The sequence below is a fragment of the Amphiura filiformis genome, chromosome 6, assembly GCF_039555335.1.
Source record: "Amphiura filiformis chromosome 6, Afil_fr2py, whole genome shotgun sequence".
Taxonomy (NCBI): Eukaryota; Metazoa; Echinodermata; class Ophiuroidea; order Amphilepidida; family Amphiuridae; genus Amphiura; species Amphiura filiformis.
Window position 1 is genome coordinate 21,060,185 of NC_092633.1, and position 15,438 is coordinate 21,075,622.

Consider the following 15,438-nt stretch of genomic DNA (forward strand, 5'->3'; position numbering starts at 1 on the left):
TCAGAGGAAAACTTTAATTATGTACAGAGAGCTTCATATTTTCCATTAAGTGGTCAAGTGATCATGTTTCTACTCATTGGCAAGTATAAAGTGTCCTTGAAGTCGTCTTGTTTCAAAATTTACAACACTAAAACGTTGTTTGTGGTTTTACTAATGAAAATAGACCAATTGATTGTGCACAGAAAATAGTTAATTCTTTTCAAAATATATCATCTGTATGTATTCAAGGGGGGCTATGTAATTTTTGATTTCCGAGCGTGTAAAACAGGGCCAAAATTATATCCACTCGTATATATATTATTATGTATTAGGTGAAAGTTTGAAAAAAATGTAATAGGCAATATTATGACTTTTGGAGGAAAAGTTACATGGCGAACAGCGTATTTAATCAGAACGGGGAAGAAAGAAAACTAAATCAGGCCTTTAGGACCCTGTTGGCCCTCCAACTGGAACAAAACATTTATAAATGATTAGCCTTGGAACGCCCAGACTGGAAATAATTACATCAGAAAGTGTCCTCTTCTACCAGATTCTACAGTTTAAGAATAATGAGCAAAACATATGTTACTCGTTAGCCCCATATTATAACACATTGCTTTGTACTTTATTGAATTTGAAAATAAACACTCAAAGATACAGCATTTTTAAATGAAACTATATAAGCGCAAAATCCAATTGGTCCAAACTGTGGATTATTTTAATACAGTCAATAATGATAATATGCTTTTGACCTAATACATTATTGATTCTTGATTGGAAAATCTCATGATAGGCCTGGAGGTACTTATTAACATATTCATCTACATTTGTCATGTTTAACTAGATATATTTCTTATTGTTATAATCACGCGTACGCAAATAAAATACTTGAAAACTCCAATTTCTATCAATAATCCGAGATGCATCCTATTTTTAAATAATGCATATCATATAATACTACCCAACAAATATAAAGGAATAATGTATTGGCAAATATTATATTTTATTCAGAATGCTATGAGATTATGTATAAAAGTGTATTAATGTAATTTCATTATTTGAAATATGCGCAAACAAAAAACAAACTGGATATAATCCATGCACATACTGGATTATAAATTACTTATCTGCGATGGCAACATAGAAAGTGAAACGCCAGAATGTAGTTATTAGCTCAGATGTGCAAATAAAAATGACCCATAAATCATCTTTTACTTGATCAAGACATCTGATATTGTTTCTTATTGTTGTTGAAGTAAGTTCTTGTTCAAATCAGGTAAATCAATCTTGGAAACATGGTTTAACATTCCATATAACATTTACAATTGAAACTAAATGGATTTGTTGTTTTCAAAAAAGACACAATTTCCCTCTCAATACCAGAATTTCCCTTCAAACACCAACATTTCCTGGGAAGGGCAGAAAGCTTCCATCCAAAAACAACACCAGACACAAACAAGCTACCAAGCCAACTAATTTTGCTCATCTTTCCTAACCAGCTATGTTGCGAAAGGAAGTTTCAAGGTAGAGAAGGTAGTAGACAGGTTGAAAGATGAAAATATAGAGTATAGGCAGGAGCATCCAAATGGGACAAGGTATAGGTACCCATTTGGGGAAAATCCAGCATAGATGGGAAGAGTTGGCACAAGTGCCAAAATGCTGGCAAAAGGTATTTTGCAGCTCCTCGACACCGGGATAAGGTGTCTCCCTTTTGTGGGATAATAATTAATGATAATAACACCACACACATTAAGTACAGGAAATACATCATTTCAAAGCAAGGGAAATTTCCTAAGCCATTTTAAGTGGACCAAAAGGAGGACCAAAAAAGGTATTTTGATTTTTTTTAACGCTGTAACAATACTAAACACTGTGGTATTTTAAAATCCAACTACCTTTTCGAATAAAACAATTCGAGAATACAAAAAGGGTGTCATCTTTGATCTAAAATACATGCCAGTGTTAGATTTATGGCCTGTGGGACTGCGAACAAATATTAATTACTCTTTTTGCGTGTGAAACCTAATAACCGTGAGATATTTTAGATCACGGGATGCTTTGTGAACTGACAGTCCCCTGTTTCTGCTTCAACTTCAGTAAGACCAGTTGCTCCATTTGGTAGTCCGTAGAGGGGAGCAGACCAAAGATCATTGCACATGATTTATGGCTCAATAACAATGTGATCGCAAATAGAAATAATGGTTGAGTGTACTTTTAAAATAGTATTGTTTTTCATTACTGTGCGAGTCAATGAAGTCCAAACAAAATTCACATAAGCCCGCGCCAGTCACGTATTACGCAAAGCAAAATTAGAGTACGCGCTGCGCCCTACTGGGTGCACGCTAATCCACAATGTTATGAGGGTAAGAGGGTTATGTATAGTGCAAGGGACGCGATCTCAAAAACGGATCTAACCTAATAATAATAATAATAATAATAATAATAATAATAATAATAATAATAATAATAATAATAATAATAATAATAATAATAATAATGTGAATTTCTAATGCGCACATCTCCACCAAATCAATGGCGCTCAAGGCGCGATACAGACATTATCTTACACTACATAATAAAATTAATTTACATTTACAACTTAATCTACACATGAACAACAATCAATAGGTGAACAAAAATATGGTGATGCACATCAGTAAAATGCTTCTTTCATTAAATTAGTTTTTAAAGATTTTTTAAACTGTGCTAAAGATGTACTTAATTTAATGTGGGTTGGCAGAGTATTCCAGAGACGTGGTGAAGCAATTGAAAAAACCCTGTCCCCCCATGCATGTTTTGAACGAGGTTCACAGAGAAGTGATTTGTCACTGGAACGGAGCATACGAGGAGGGTTATATGGTTGGACGAGACATTTGATATATTCTGGCGCAAGATCATTTAATGAGCAACAATTTGTACACAATTCTGTAACCAACCGGCAGCCAATGTAACTCTCGTAAAACTGGAGTGATGTGAGATCTCTTTCTGGTTAAAGTGACCAAGCGCGCAGCAGTATTCTGAATAAGCTGAAGACGTGCAATCTGATCTTGAGGAAAGCCAAACAAGAGGGAGTTGCCCATATCAAGCCGGGAGGTTACAACTGTGAACAATTTGTTCAGTAGCATGAGGCCTTAAAGCCATATTATAACATTTGCTGAGGAGGACGCCCTCACTGAATTTTTTAATTCATTTTTTTACACGATTAAATTGTACTTTATTAAACCAATATAGCCTGCAAAAATCAAGACTCTAGGTGCTGTAGCTTTGTCAAAATACGAGATTTTGAATAAAACGCCGGATTCGGCGCTTTATTATTACGATGGAATTATTAGTCGAACGCATACACGATGTTCATAACACACAGTACGTACACGGCGTGCGGGACGGTGATATACACAACAAAAGGTCGTACTATAACATGACCGAAGGAGTGGTACGTATTGGCGACATGTGCGCTGGTAGTAAATTCCAATTTTCTTTGCTTTGCCGTAGTTGTTCGGCTCAAAAATAAAAGGGATATATCTGACAGTAAAAGCTAACATTTTTGGCAAAGAAATGCTAATCTATTTTGTTTGAAAATGTTATAATATGGCTTTAAGTACTTCCTTATTCTACCAATGTTTCTGATATGGAATGAAACTGAACGTACAATACTTGATACATGAGTATTAAGAGACATTGACGAGTCCAAAATAACGCCTAAATTACGTGCACTCAATGAAGGAGTGATGTCAGAATCTCCTATTGTAATATGTGGGACATTAACTTTTGACAGCTGTTGTCGATAACCATTTAAAACAAATTCAGTCTTCTATCAGTTATCACCTATCAGTTTTCTTCATTGTGGTTTGTCGATATTTCTGAAAAGAGAACTGTTTAACTGTGTTTTCTCAATTTATCAACCATTTTTATGCGACTACCGATAACTGATTTTTGGTGGTCCTTGAAGGAAAGTACCTTAAATTTGTCAAATGTATTGAAGATATACATTTTTTCCCAAAATATTTAAATTTAAAACAAATCTTCTATAAGAAGAGTCAAAATCTTCAAATGAAGGACGGCTTTTCTTCACAGCTACATACACTTTTAGTACATAACATTAGGGGGTTGATAAAGTTTACTTCGAGGACTGTTAAATTAAATGTCAAAAATATAAATTTTTAATAATTTGCCATAAAATTTGTATTATATCGCGAATTTCAAAAATCCTCGTATTCAGAATGCAATTTGATGTGTATGATGTGCTCTCAGGTCCCACAAAAATACTTTGCAAACGTTGTTATAAAGTTAATAACATTTTGTTTTTCATTTTGCATAAATTGATATTTTAATGTAATACAGCCACAAACGCGTGTATTCTTGTACTTAATGGGGTGGCCTTCAAGTTCTTTTATCTGTACCATCTTGTTTTAGCATCTCCTGTGTTTAGAATAACACTGATGTACTTGTCTAAATAACCCACAGATGCCATCCCACACAAAAACGTTTTAAAAACGTTTTAAATAAGTAATATTTTGGCTTTTGGTTTAGGTAAAAAACGTTTTAATAACATTATATAAAGTTATAAGGTTATATAAAGGTCATGATAACGTTTAAAACGTTTTGTATGAAAACACACTACAACAATATTTTTAAATGTTTTCAAAAATGTTATTGTAAACTATTTTTTTATTTTTTTTTGCCAAATATTGTGTCAATACTTAAATAACATTATGTTAAAATATTTGAACCCAGCAAACACAGAAATGTTCTTAAAATGTTTTTTTAAACCTTTTAATAACATTTAAATGTCGGGTTATATAAAGGTCATGAAAACGTTTTTAAAACGTTATTGAAAATATTTTGGGCAAACATTTTTCGCAAAATATTGTTTAGAATGTTTTGTATTAAGTTTTCAAGAATGTTTTTGGAATGTTATTAAAACGTTTTTATACCCTTTATATAACCCGACATTTAAACGTTTTCTGTAAAACATTTTTGTTTGCTGAGCAGTAGATTATCAAAGAATGTTTTTTAAGGTTATGAAAACGTGTTATACTCTTAATATACCCTTTATATAACCCGACATTTAAACGTTTTCTGACAACCTTTTATAAACTTTTGCGAATGATGTCGAAAACGTTTTGTGTTTGCTGGGATCAGTTTATCATGTTTATACATCAATTTAGCTTCATTAAGTAACTTAAGACAACAGGTATATCATTAACACACCGATAATAGCATATCTATATGTTCGTTTGAATGTTTAGGCTCTTTAAGCAACGATTTTACTCTGGGTTCTAACAACCAATAATTTAACATTCACTCACATTTTAAATGTCAGGAAGAATTCTAAGCAATAATGCGAATACAAACGCACATCCCTATAATTTCAATTATCAATATTTAAAGTTCAGGGTTGATTTATAAAAGCCCACGCGCCTTCAGATTCTATTCATGACCATTTGAAAAGCAAATTCACATTCCGGGTGTACTTTGAATGTTCCACGTTGATGAACCTACTATCATCCTCCTTTCAGGCTGCCAGTATATAGTTAAATGTAAATCAAACAAAGTATCGTTATCATGGTTATAGCCAGAATTCATCTTTGAAATTGAAGACAAGTGGCCATTTTACTGCATTTTTTGTTCGAATTTTGTAGTTAATAATAATTATTGCTTTCCTCCATTTGAAACGATGAATTTTACATGTTTCATGTGGTATTTGGTTTTATCACACTTTAACACTATACAATTACCATATCCTGTAGGCTATATAGTGTCTATACCGTGTCCATACTTTTTCCACTTTGGTAATAATAATCACGGTAAGGTACTTAAAATTGTTCCTATAATCTGTGAGTTTATAACAAGGCTATACATTACACTTTTCTGTGATTTACGCCCAGTAGAACTGAACTGCAGTGGAGTGCGCAAAGGGGTCCTTCCCCCTCTTTTGTTAATCAGTCAGGAGTGCGCAAAGGGGTCCTTCCCCCTCTTTTGTTAATCAGTCAGGAGTGCGCAAAGGGGTCCTTCCCCCTCTTTTGTTAATCAGTCAGGAGAAATGCACCCAGTTGGGGGAAATAAATTATTGTGTTACCAATCACGGAATATTAGAATTAATACAGATATCACAAGGGAGCAACTTGTAGCCCACATTTGTCCCGTTGATCGTCGTCTATTTAGATTCAGTTAGTTCACTTGTATGGTTGTCAACATTGATCTGAATCAATGTGGATCAAAGTACATCGTGGAGTCCATCATTCGATGTGAGTGGCAGATAGCAATCACGATTTAATATGGCAAACGTGACACGCTTCACTTGTGACTGACAAAACGTCATAGAGATAATTGATTGCTACCACGAATGTTTTTGAGATATTTTTGTGATATTGCACATTACATGCACATAACCTGCGTGAATAAAAAATTGCTTATACACTACCTTACTCATTGTGCCTTTGCGCCACACTTTAAGTAATACCAGCTATTCATAGCAACATTCACCAATTATGTTACTAACTTTCTAAGCCTTCCTGGTGTAAATGCCTTTTTAACACTGGCTCTTCAACTGCGTTACGGTTACTTCCAGCTATCAGAATTCATATTTCAGATGGGGTCTCTTCCATAAGATATAGTTTAACAAGTCTTCTGCATGTTGTGGTTGCTTGCCAAAAAGTCAATGTCATTAGCAAAACTAGGTTTCTTATCATTAGCGGACGTCTTCTCCCTGGCTCACATCTGAAGCCTCGGACAAGTCTAGGACAATGATGAAATGATTATTCAAAGTATCTCCTCGAAGGACTCCTGTCTGATCCGAGGGTGGAAAATCTTTGGTGACTTCATCAGGTGAAGTGAAATTAGTTTTTATGTTGGTACGTGTATCCTCCAGCACCCTCTCAGAGACTCCAAAGCTACTAGAATGACGCTATATAATATATAAAGGGTCGATCAAAAACCTACCTTACCCAATTTCAAAGGTCAATTTTTAAAAGTTGCAAGGTTTTTTCTATGAGTATTTGATGAAAATATTATTGAAAAGGAATTAAAATTTAAATTGTGATGCCAGTTTTAAGTCAAGGGGTCGACTAAGTATCCAATTATTGAAAAAGAATTAAAAATTAAAATTGTGATGCCAGTTTTAAGTCAAGGGGTCGACTAAGTATCCACGTAAGCTTATTTGGCTGCTGTGTCACACCACCACGGACGTAATACGCAGACAAGTTGAAATTGTGTAGTATTTACATGGAAATGGCTTATTACAAGTGCTCCAAGCCTCCAAATAACGTAATTATAACTTAACTAAAAAGAACACAGCTTATATCATGCATAAATCCTAAACTAATGGCTGCTAACAGAAAGAAATTTCTTCTATTATTCTGGGGAACAACTAGGCACACACATACGTGCTGGCAGTTATCTTTGGCTATTTTATAAAATTCACATTATTTTTAATACCCGCGTGACTCATACCATGACCACCAACCTAGACACACACATATGTTTTTAAACGTTATAAAGGTGTTATAAACGTGTTTTGTTTTGGGCAAAACGTTTTAATAACATTCAATTGTCGGGTTATATACATGTCATGAAAACATTTTTAAAAACGTTTATATGACAAAAACACTAAGAAACTGTCAAAATGTTATTACAAATTATTTTAGCAAACATTTTTGCACAATATTTAGCAACGCTATTATTTTATAATTGTTTGCATCAATACGACATACTTTGTGTTTAGGGGCCAAAATTACAAGCAAAAAGATGAGTGTGCTATGGGCAGCCCTTGTAGCCTGTTTTCAGCGAATGCTTATGGATGGCGGAAACCTTCAAAATACGCCTAAGAATACGCCTAAGAATACGCCTAACCTTAGACGTCTAAGATGCAATCTTAGACGTCTAAGATGCATTCTTAGGCGTCTAAAATTTCGCGGTAGACTTAAATCAACGAATCACAGGACCAGAAATCCCAAACAACCAATCATCTTAGGCGTATTCAATTATTGACCAATGACATTTTAGACGCCTAAGATTTTACACGCCTAAGATTTTTCTTAGACGTCCAAGATTGACCATTTGACCGTGACTAGTGATGGACGGTATCGCAAATCTGATCAAAACGTACGACGGATGCTCGCTGTAGAGATGCTCTCACTGGCGCCTGTTGTTGTTGGTCAGACCCTGTAGATGATGCTGCAGGCTGTGTTGGCATGGTTGGCGGTCGTGCTATTTGGTCAAACTGATCTACTGCCTGATACAAAAATGGGGCGGCGATTAGCCATAATTCTGCCGGATTATAATGGCACTTCCCTGATAATAATGAATAAAATATTCAAAACTTAGGCCTATATTACGGTGTACCATCTCCGCCAATTCCCCCTTTTTTATTTGATTCCCCGATTTTTTTTTATTTCATTTTTTTTATTCAATTCCGCGATTTTTTTTAAATTTCCCCTTTCTTATTTAATTCCCGCATTTTTTTTATTTCCCCCTTTTTAAAAAACTGAATTCCACCATTTTTTAATCCTCCTTTTCAAAATATTAATATCTTCTTTTTTTCATTCATTCATTCATTCATATTTTTTTCCAAAGTAGTTTATTCTTTTTGGAATAATTTCCCCTTTTTCTTTTCCCCCCCCCCCTTTTTTTTTTTATAAATATTAACATAGTTAACATATCAAATAGTTTTTCTATTTTGAAATTATTTCCCCTTTTTTCAATTCCCCTTTTTTTAATATGAACTTTTTTTTCTTCAAAATAGTTTATCCTTTTTAAAATATTAAATTTCCCCTTTTTTTAATTCCCCTTTTTATCGCACAAGCAGAATCTCGGCTGAGTTACAAAATACTGGTAGTTGTCCAAGAATCTGCTCGCTTCCCGCTACGTTTGCTGGTCTTCACGTGTTCCTTTGTGTGACTGACAGACCGCATGGTCAGACCTAGACTATGCCATAGTCGATTTTTGATAAATAAAAATGTCATTAATCATGATGAACGCATTCAGTTGAACTCGAAATTATACTGATATTTAGTAGGCCTACATCAAAATACTAGTATAAAATGGTTATGAAAAAGTTTAGGCTATATAATTATATTTGTGACAGTAAAAGTAAAGTACCGGGGTATAGGCCCTACGTAGGCTTATATTATTGAATGCAACATATCATAATGGCATAATTATAATGACACTTCAATACTGAACAATTCTAATTTTAGAATCTGCCAGTTTATTATCCGAAAAACTTGGGAAGCTAACAAACAGAGGGCGTACGGTGACTGAAAAGATCAGTTGTGAAAATCTATCAATTGTGCACTCATTAATTAAATCAGAGTTTTAAGCTTAAATGTAATAGCCAGAGTAGTGCACAATTGGCAAGTGGACTACGGAGAAGTCTAGGTCAGACCCACTGTGTAGAAGTCAGTGGTCAGACCATGTGTGTGTTTATTAAACACCAATGACCATGATAGCCTCGAGTGTTAGGGAACAACCCAAAAGTTCGATGAAGCCCTATAAACGACAGTCCTTTCGGACTTAAAGGATTTCATATAATTATACATTGTAAAATTTTAGTATTTTCTGAATTACGATATTGACATTTTACAGTGGTTGCTTCAAAATGATTTCAACTAAATATAGAGTGCAGTACTCGCAACCTGCAACTTGTAAGTCCATTTTTTTAAAGCAGCTGTAGGCCTACCGCACTTTGATTCTTTTTTATTTGAAAATCCAGCAAGTCCTAATTTTTATGAAGAAAGATATTTCGAAATAAATGGAATTATTGTTTCTTACACGTGATCAATATCCTAGCAATGTCGCACCCCTCCACAACCCCATCGACCAAAGCGACGGCCATATGCCCAATGAATATGGGTTGGAATTTTCGATATTTGACACTTACGTTTAATAGAGGGGAGGGGGAGGGGATTAGCCTTCTAACGAAAGGACTTTCGAACTTCTGGGTTGTTCCCTTAGAGACGTAGACTTATTTCAAGTCACGGGACTAGTAAGAATATTTATGATCGATCACTGCGCATGGTATCTGTAATATGAGCTGCTAGATCTTAAGTCTTCTAAGGTGCTTTGTGAGCTAGGCGAGCTATCACATTGGTGATACCGTCCACCACTAAAATATCAATCTTAGACGTGTAAGAAATCTTAGACGTGTAAAATCTTAGGCGTCTAAGATTTCATTGGTCAATAATTGAATACGTCTAAGATGATTGGTTGTTTGGGATTTCTGGTCCTGTGATTCGTTGATTTAAGTATACCGCGAAATTTTTAGACGCCTAAGATTGCATCTTAGACGCCTAAGATTGCATCTTAGACGCCTAAGAATGCATCTTAGACGTCTAAGGTTAGGCGTATTCTTAGGCGTATTCTTAGGCGTATTTTGAAGGTATCCGCCATCCATAAATGCTTACGTGGAACACTTTGACCGTATTACTCTAGCGTCTCCTCACCCACCACGTACGTGGTATCGTCATGTGGATGACACCTTCTGCGTTATTAAATCGGCGCATGTAGAAGATTTCACTAATCACATAAACAGTCAGGACCCTAATATCAAATTCACACTCGAGGAAGAGGGGGACGGACAACCCCTTTTCTCGATACTCCAAGTGTACCGCAAGCCTACTCACACGGATCAGTATTTGAACTCACAAAACTGAGTGTTGTGAAACCCCTTTTATATAGAGCGCAGACGGTTGTTACCGATCCTGATGACAGATAAAAGGAGATAAGACATGTGAAGGAGGTGTTGCACGAGAGCGGCTATCAACACTGGACCATTACAATAAGTTGCAATAGACGGAGTGACAAACTCTAATGAGCTATGACATCATCACCCAATTTACATCTCGCCGTGATTGAATAGTGTATTTACTATGCAAACAACCACTTCCCCTTTATTATGCTAAGTAGCCTTCCCAATTTTACGTGTTGAAGGCCACACTCTCCAAACCTGAGTAAAACATCAAAAGAGAAGCTAGCTGTTTTCCGTGTCAAAAATGACATAGAATAATAATATTTGTGTAATGGTTTGCCAAATATTATACACAAGTGCGCTAGTGTATAATATTTGTGTAATGGTTTGCCAAATATGGGCATTATAGTGGTAAATTTATGAATATTGCATGGTACCTGAAGGCAAAATACCCAGTTGGTGTCCAAATTTGGCTCGAACATACCTTATGGGCGATACTATCGAGTGAGTTTGATATTTTTTATGAATGAACTGTAATATGAATGGTAGCACGCCGAAACAGTAAAGTGCTTGGTTGAAATTACATCGGTACCTGTGTCGTTTTGTTTGTTTGTTTTTTGTGTTTTGTGTTTTTTTTAAAGTTTTTTAATTTCTTGGCATGAAATATGAAGATGACATATTCAAATACATATTAATTGTGATATTTTGGTATAAATACATTTGTTTAGCAAGATAAGGCTTTCAAAAAGAGTGGATACGTGCAGTTGGCCTATCCATATTTCACAATTATGAAATTTAAAAACGTATATGATTTTTATATAACCCGACAATTAAATGTTATTAAAACGTTTTGAATAAAAGTTTGCCAGTTTATTGGGTAGTCAATAAATGCATACGTAAATCATGCATTCATCTCAACTATTAATAACTTACTTATAAGACCTATAAGTAATACAATTCCGTCAATTCAACCAACCTTCATTTGCGTTTTGAAAAGGAAAACATCTTATGAAATCAATAGAAATTTAGTTAGTAAGATTAGCTGTATAAAGAAATCGTCTTAAACCTTTTGATAACCTTTGTCCATAAATGATGAAACCAAACCTCGATATTTGAAGAGAAGTGACATTTTAACTTACCATTAATGGAATTAATGTGAATGGTTTGTGATTTTATAATCAATCACTTGGAAATTGAGTCAATAAATCTTGTGCCTGACTCGGACGGACTTTAGATGTACTGGCAAAATCTGTGCTTTTTTTTATTCCAGGTCTGATCAGAATATTTATAATGACTATTTTTAAGCAGCTCGTATTTATTCAATCGAACTAGTAATGTGTGAACCAATATTTTCCGAAACTTTATGGTAAAATGAACCGAGAAGGTACAGAAAAATAGGACGATTTTTTTGTTTGCTTTAGATCATACCTGTTCTGAAGTGCATCTTTACTTTAGTACTATTGTATTAAAGTCTGTTGATTGTCTGCCATATTCACCATGCTTGAAGCTGAATATTATCGGACTCATAAAAAATATCAATTACTAGCATAATGTGTCACAATACCATTTTAGTTCCCTCAAGTCAATCCAATTCTGCAAGAATAAACGTTCTTTAGACACCGCATGCGTCTTAGATTGGCGTGATAATCATTGCTTGTGTCTCGTCCAGCCTGATGATCTAATGTTATGAAACATTAGATCATATTGTCAGATTTATTACTTTAAACCTTTAAAACACTCCAGTTAGTAATATTTTGATTAATGCAAATACACATAATTTATAGTTGTTAACAAAAGTGGGTTACTTGTGTAGACTTTATAACAGGTTGTACAACACATAACCAATAGCTATTAATAACACAACTTGTTTTTACATCTTTGTCGTCGAAAACAGTACGACACTGTCTCTTTCTTATAGTAGGACCTTATATTATTTATATACTTTCGTGTGGTAATCCCTCAGTCATCAAATATTTGAGGAAGAAGCTATTCTAAATTAACACAAATAAAATAATGATAATTCAAAAAAAACAGTAGAATGATGATATACTTTTGTGATAAGATTTCTAGCTTTGACAACACCCTGATATAGTACAGATGATTCGTTCACAGTTCGAGAGCAAAGTCATCTAAAATTGGTTATGAATTTTGAATTTTTACTAAATTTCCATTCGAAATAGATATAATATTTAAACAGCTCTCAACTAAAATACTTAAATAACTTTGATGGACAATGTCTATTTTTGGTGGTTATGTTTGTTGCCTTTAGCGACAGCTTCCAATGTTCTTACAATTTAATGAAAGATGAACATAGATATGTTGCTAAGGCAATAGGCTAAGCCAACTGCAAAGAAATGCGTACGTATCCATCTCCAGTCTTGAAACACAAAATCTTCAGGGCAATAACTTCCGCTGAAGACGCCGGTTGACCCGGTAAAAGCACTCCGGTATTTGTACCAACTTTTAGGAGCGTAGAAGTTCAATTTTTCTTTCTATTTATGTTTGCATCAAGTTTTAACATGTTTTCTGAATAACTAATTAACTATATTAATGTATTTACGTGATTTATATTTAGTAAATGGATTTTAATGTAATGATGGACGTTTTGTACGGTCACATATACAACATAATGTACAGTATACGCCACGCGAGGTGTACGCGCTCCACATTCATACGGAAATTAGATTAAACATTTAAATCCAATTCTATTTGAAATGATAGTCAACAAATAAGCGCTACCGTCAGCTTAAATAATGAGAGTTAAAGTCAATTTTAGGTAAATACCCAGCAAACACACAACGTTTTACAGAAAAGTTTTAAATGTCGGGTTATGTAAAGGGTATAACATTGTTTCAGTAACATTCATAAAACATTTCTGAAAACGTGATGCAAAACATTCTAACAGAATGTTATTTAATTGTTGACAAAATATTTTGGAAATATGTTTGCCCAACGTATTCATGATCTTTATATAACCCGACAATTAAATGTTATTAAAACGTTTTTGATAAAAGTTTTGCCAGTTTGATGGGTAGTCAATAAATGCATATCCTCAATTCATCTCCTCTATACTTACTTTTAAGGAATACAATTAGACCAATCTTCATTTGCGTTTTGAAAAGGAATACATCTTAAGACCTCAAAGAAAATTTAGTTTGTAAGATTAGCTGTATAAAGAAATCGTCTTCAAACCTTTTGATCACATTTGTCCATAAATGATGAAACCAAACCTCGATATTTGAAGAGAAGTGACATTTTAACTTACAATTAATGGAATTAATGTGAATGATTTGTGATTTTATAATCAATCACTTGAAAATTGAGTCAATAAAATCTTGTGCTTGACTCGGACGGACTTTAGATCTACTGGCAAAATATGTGCTTTTTTTATTCCAGGTCTGATCAGAATATTTATAATGACTATTTTTAAGCAGATCGTATTTATTTAATCGAACGAGTAATGTGTGAACCAATATTTTCCGAAGCTTTATGGTAAAATAAACCGAGAAGGTACAGAAAAATAGTTTAATTTTTCTTTCTATTATATTTTATGTTTGCATCAAGTTTTGAAAATGTTTTCTGGATAACTAATTAACTCTATTAATATATTTACGTGATTTATATTTTGTAAATTGATTATAATAATGGACGGTTTTGTACGGTCACCTATACAACATATTATGCGCTCCATATTCATACGGAAATTAGATTAAACATTTAAATCCAATCCCAGATGATACATTTTAACTGTACTACTTTGTTTGCAATGAAACTCGATTCAATTTCAAATGATAGTCAACAAATCAGCGCTACCGTGAGTTTCTACGGTGAGAGTTAAAGTCAATTTCAGGTACTTTAGGTACTTTTTTATGATAGGTCTGATCAGAATATCCATAATGACTATGTTTAAGCAGACCGTATAAGCAGAGTCATAAAAAATATCAATTAGGCCTACTAACAGACTAAGCATAATGTGTCACATATCAATCAAATTCTGCAAGAATAAAAGTTCTTTAGGCGTCTTAGATTGGCGTGATAATCATTGTTTGTGTCTCGTCCAACTTGATGATTTAATGTTATGAAACATTGGATCATATTGTCGGATTTATTCCTTTGGATAACTCCAGGCAGTAATATTTTGGTATTCATACATTTAATTAATACAAATACACATAATTTATAGGTTTTATCACACATAACCATAGCTATTAATAGTAAATGTTATTAATTCTTAAAATTCTTTTTGTCGTCGAAAACAGTGTCCTTTTCTTATATATATGACTTACATTATTTAGATTCTTTCTTGTGGTAATCCCCCAGTCATCAAATATTTGAGGAAGAAGCTATTCTAAATTAACACAAATAAAATAATAATGGTGATGTAATTTTGTGATAAGATTTTTAAGCTCCTGGGGACTCAAGATAGTTGGTTGGGATTAAAGTGCACTTCTTTTAGGTTCAATGTCTTTCTAGCTTTGACAACACCCTGATATAGTATAGATGATTCATTCACAGTTCGAGAGCAAAGTCATCAAAATTTGGTTCTAGTTATCATGAATTTTGAATTTTTTCTAAATGCGTCACAATACCATTTATTTTCCTCAAGTCAATCCAATTCTGCAAGAATAAACGTTCTTTAGACACCGCATGCGTCTTAGATTGGCGTGATAATCATTGCTTGTGTCTCGTCCAATCTGATGATTTAATGTTATGAAACATTGGATCATATTTTCGGATTTATTCGTTTTGATAAGTATTCATACATTCAATTA

The 15,438-nt window shown here is 33.9% G+C and overlaps 1 long non-coding RNA gene across 1 annotated transcript in view; it reads left to right on the forward strand.

Annotated features, from left to right (window-relative positions):
• Window positions 1–15,438, forward strand: part of LOC140155136 (uncharacterized) — a 112,002-nt gene that overhangs the window by 76,578 nt on the left and 19,986 nt on the right. The window lies entirely within an intron of this gene.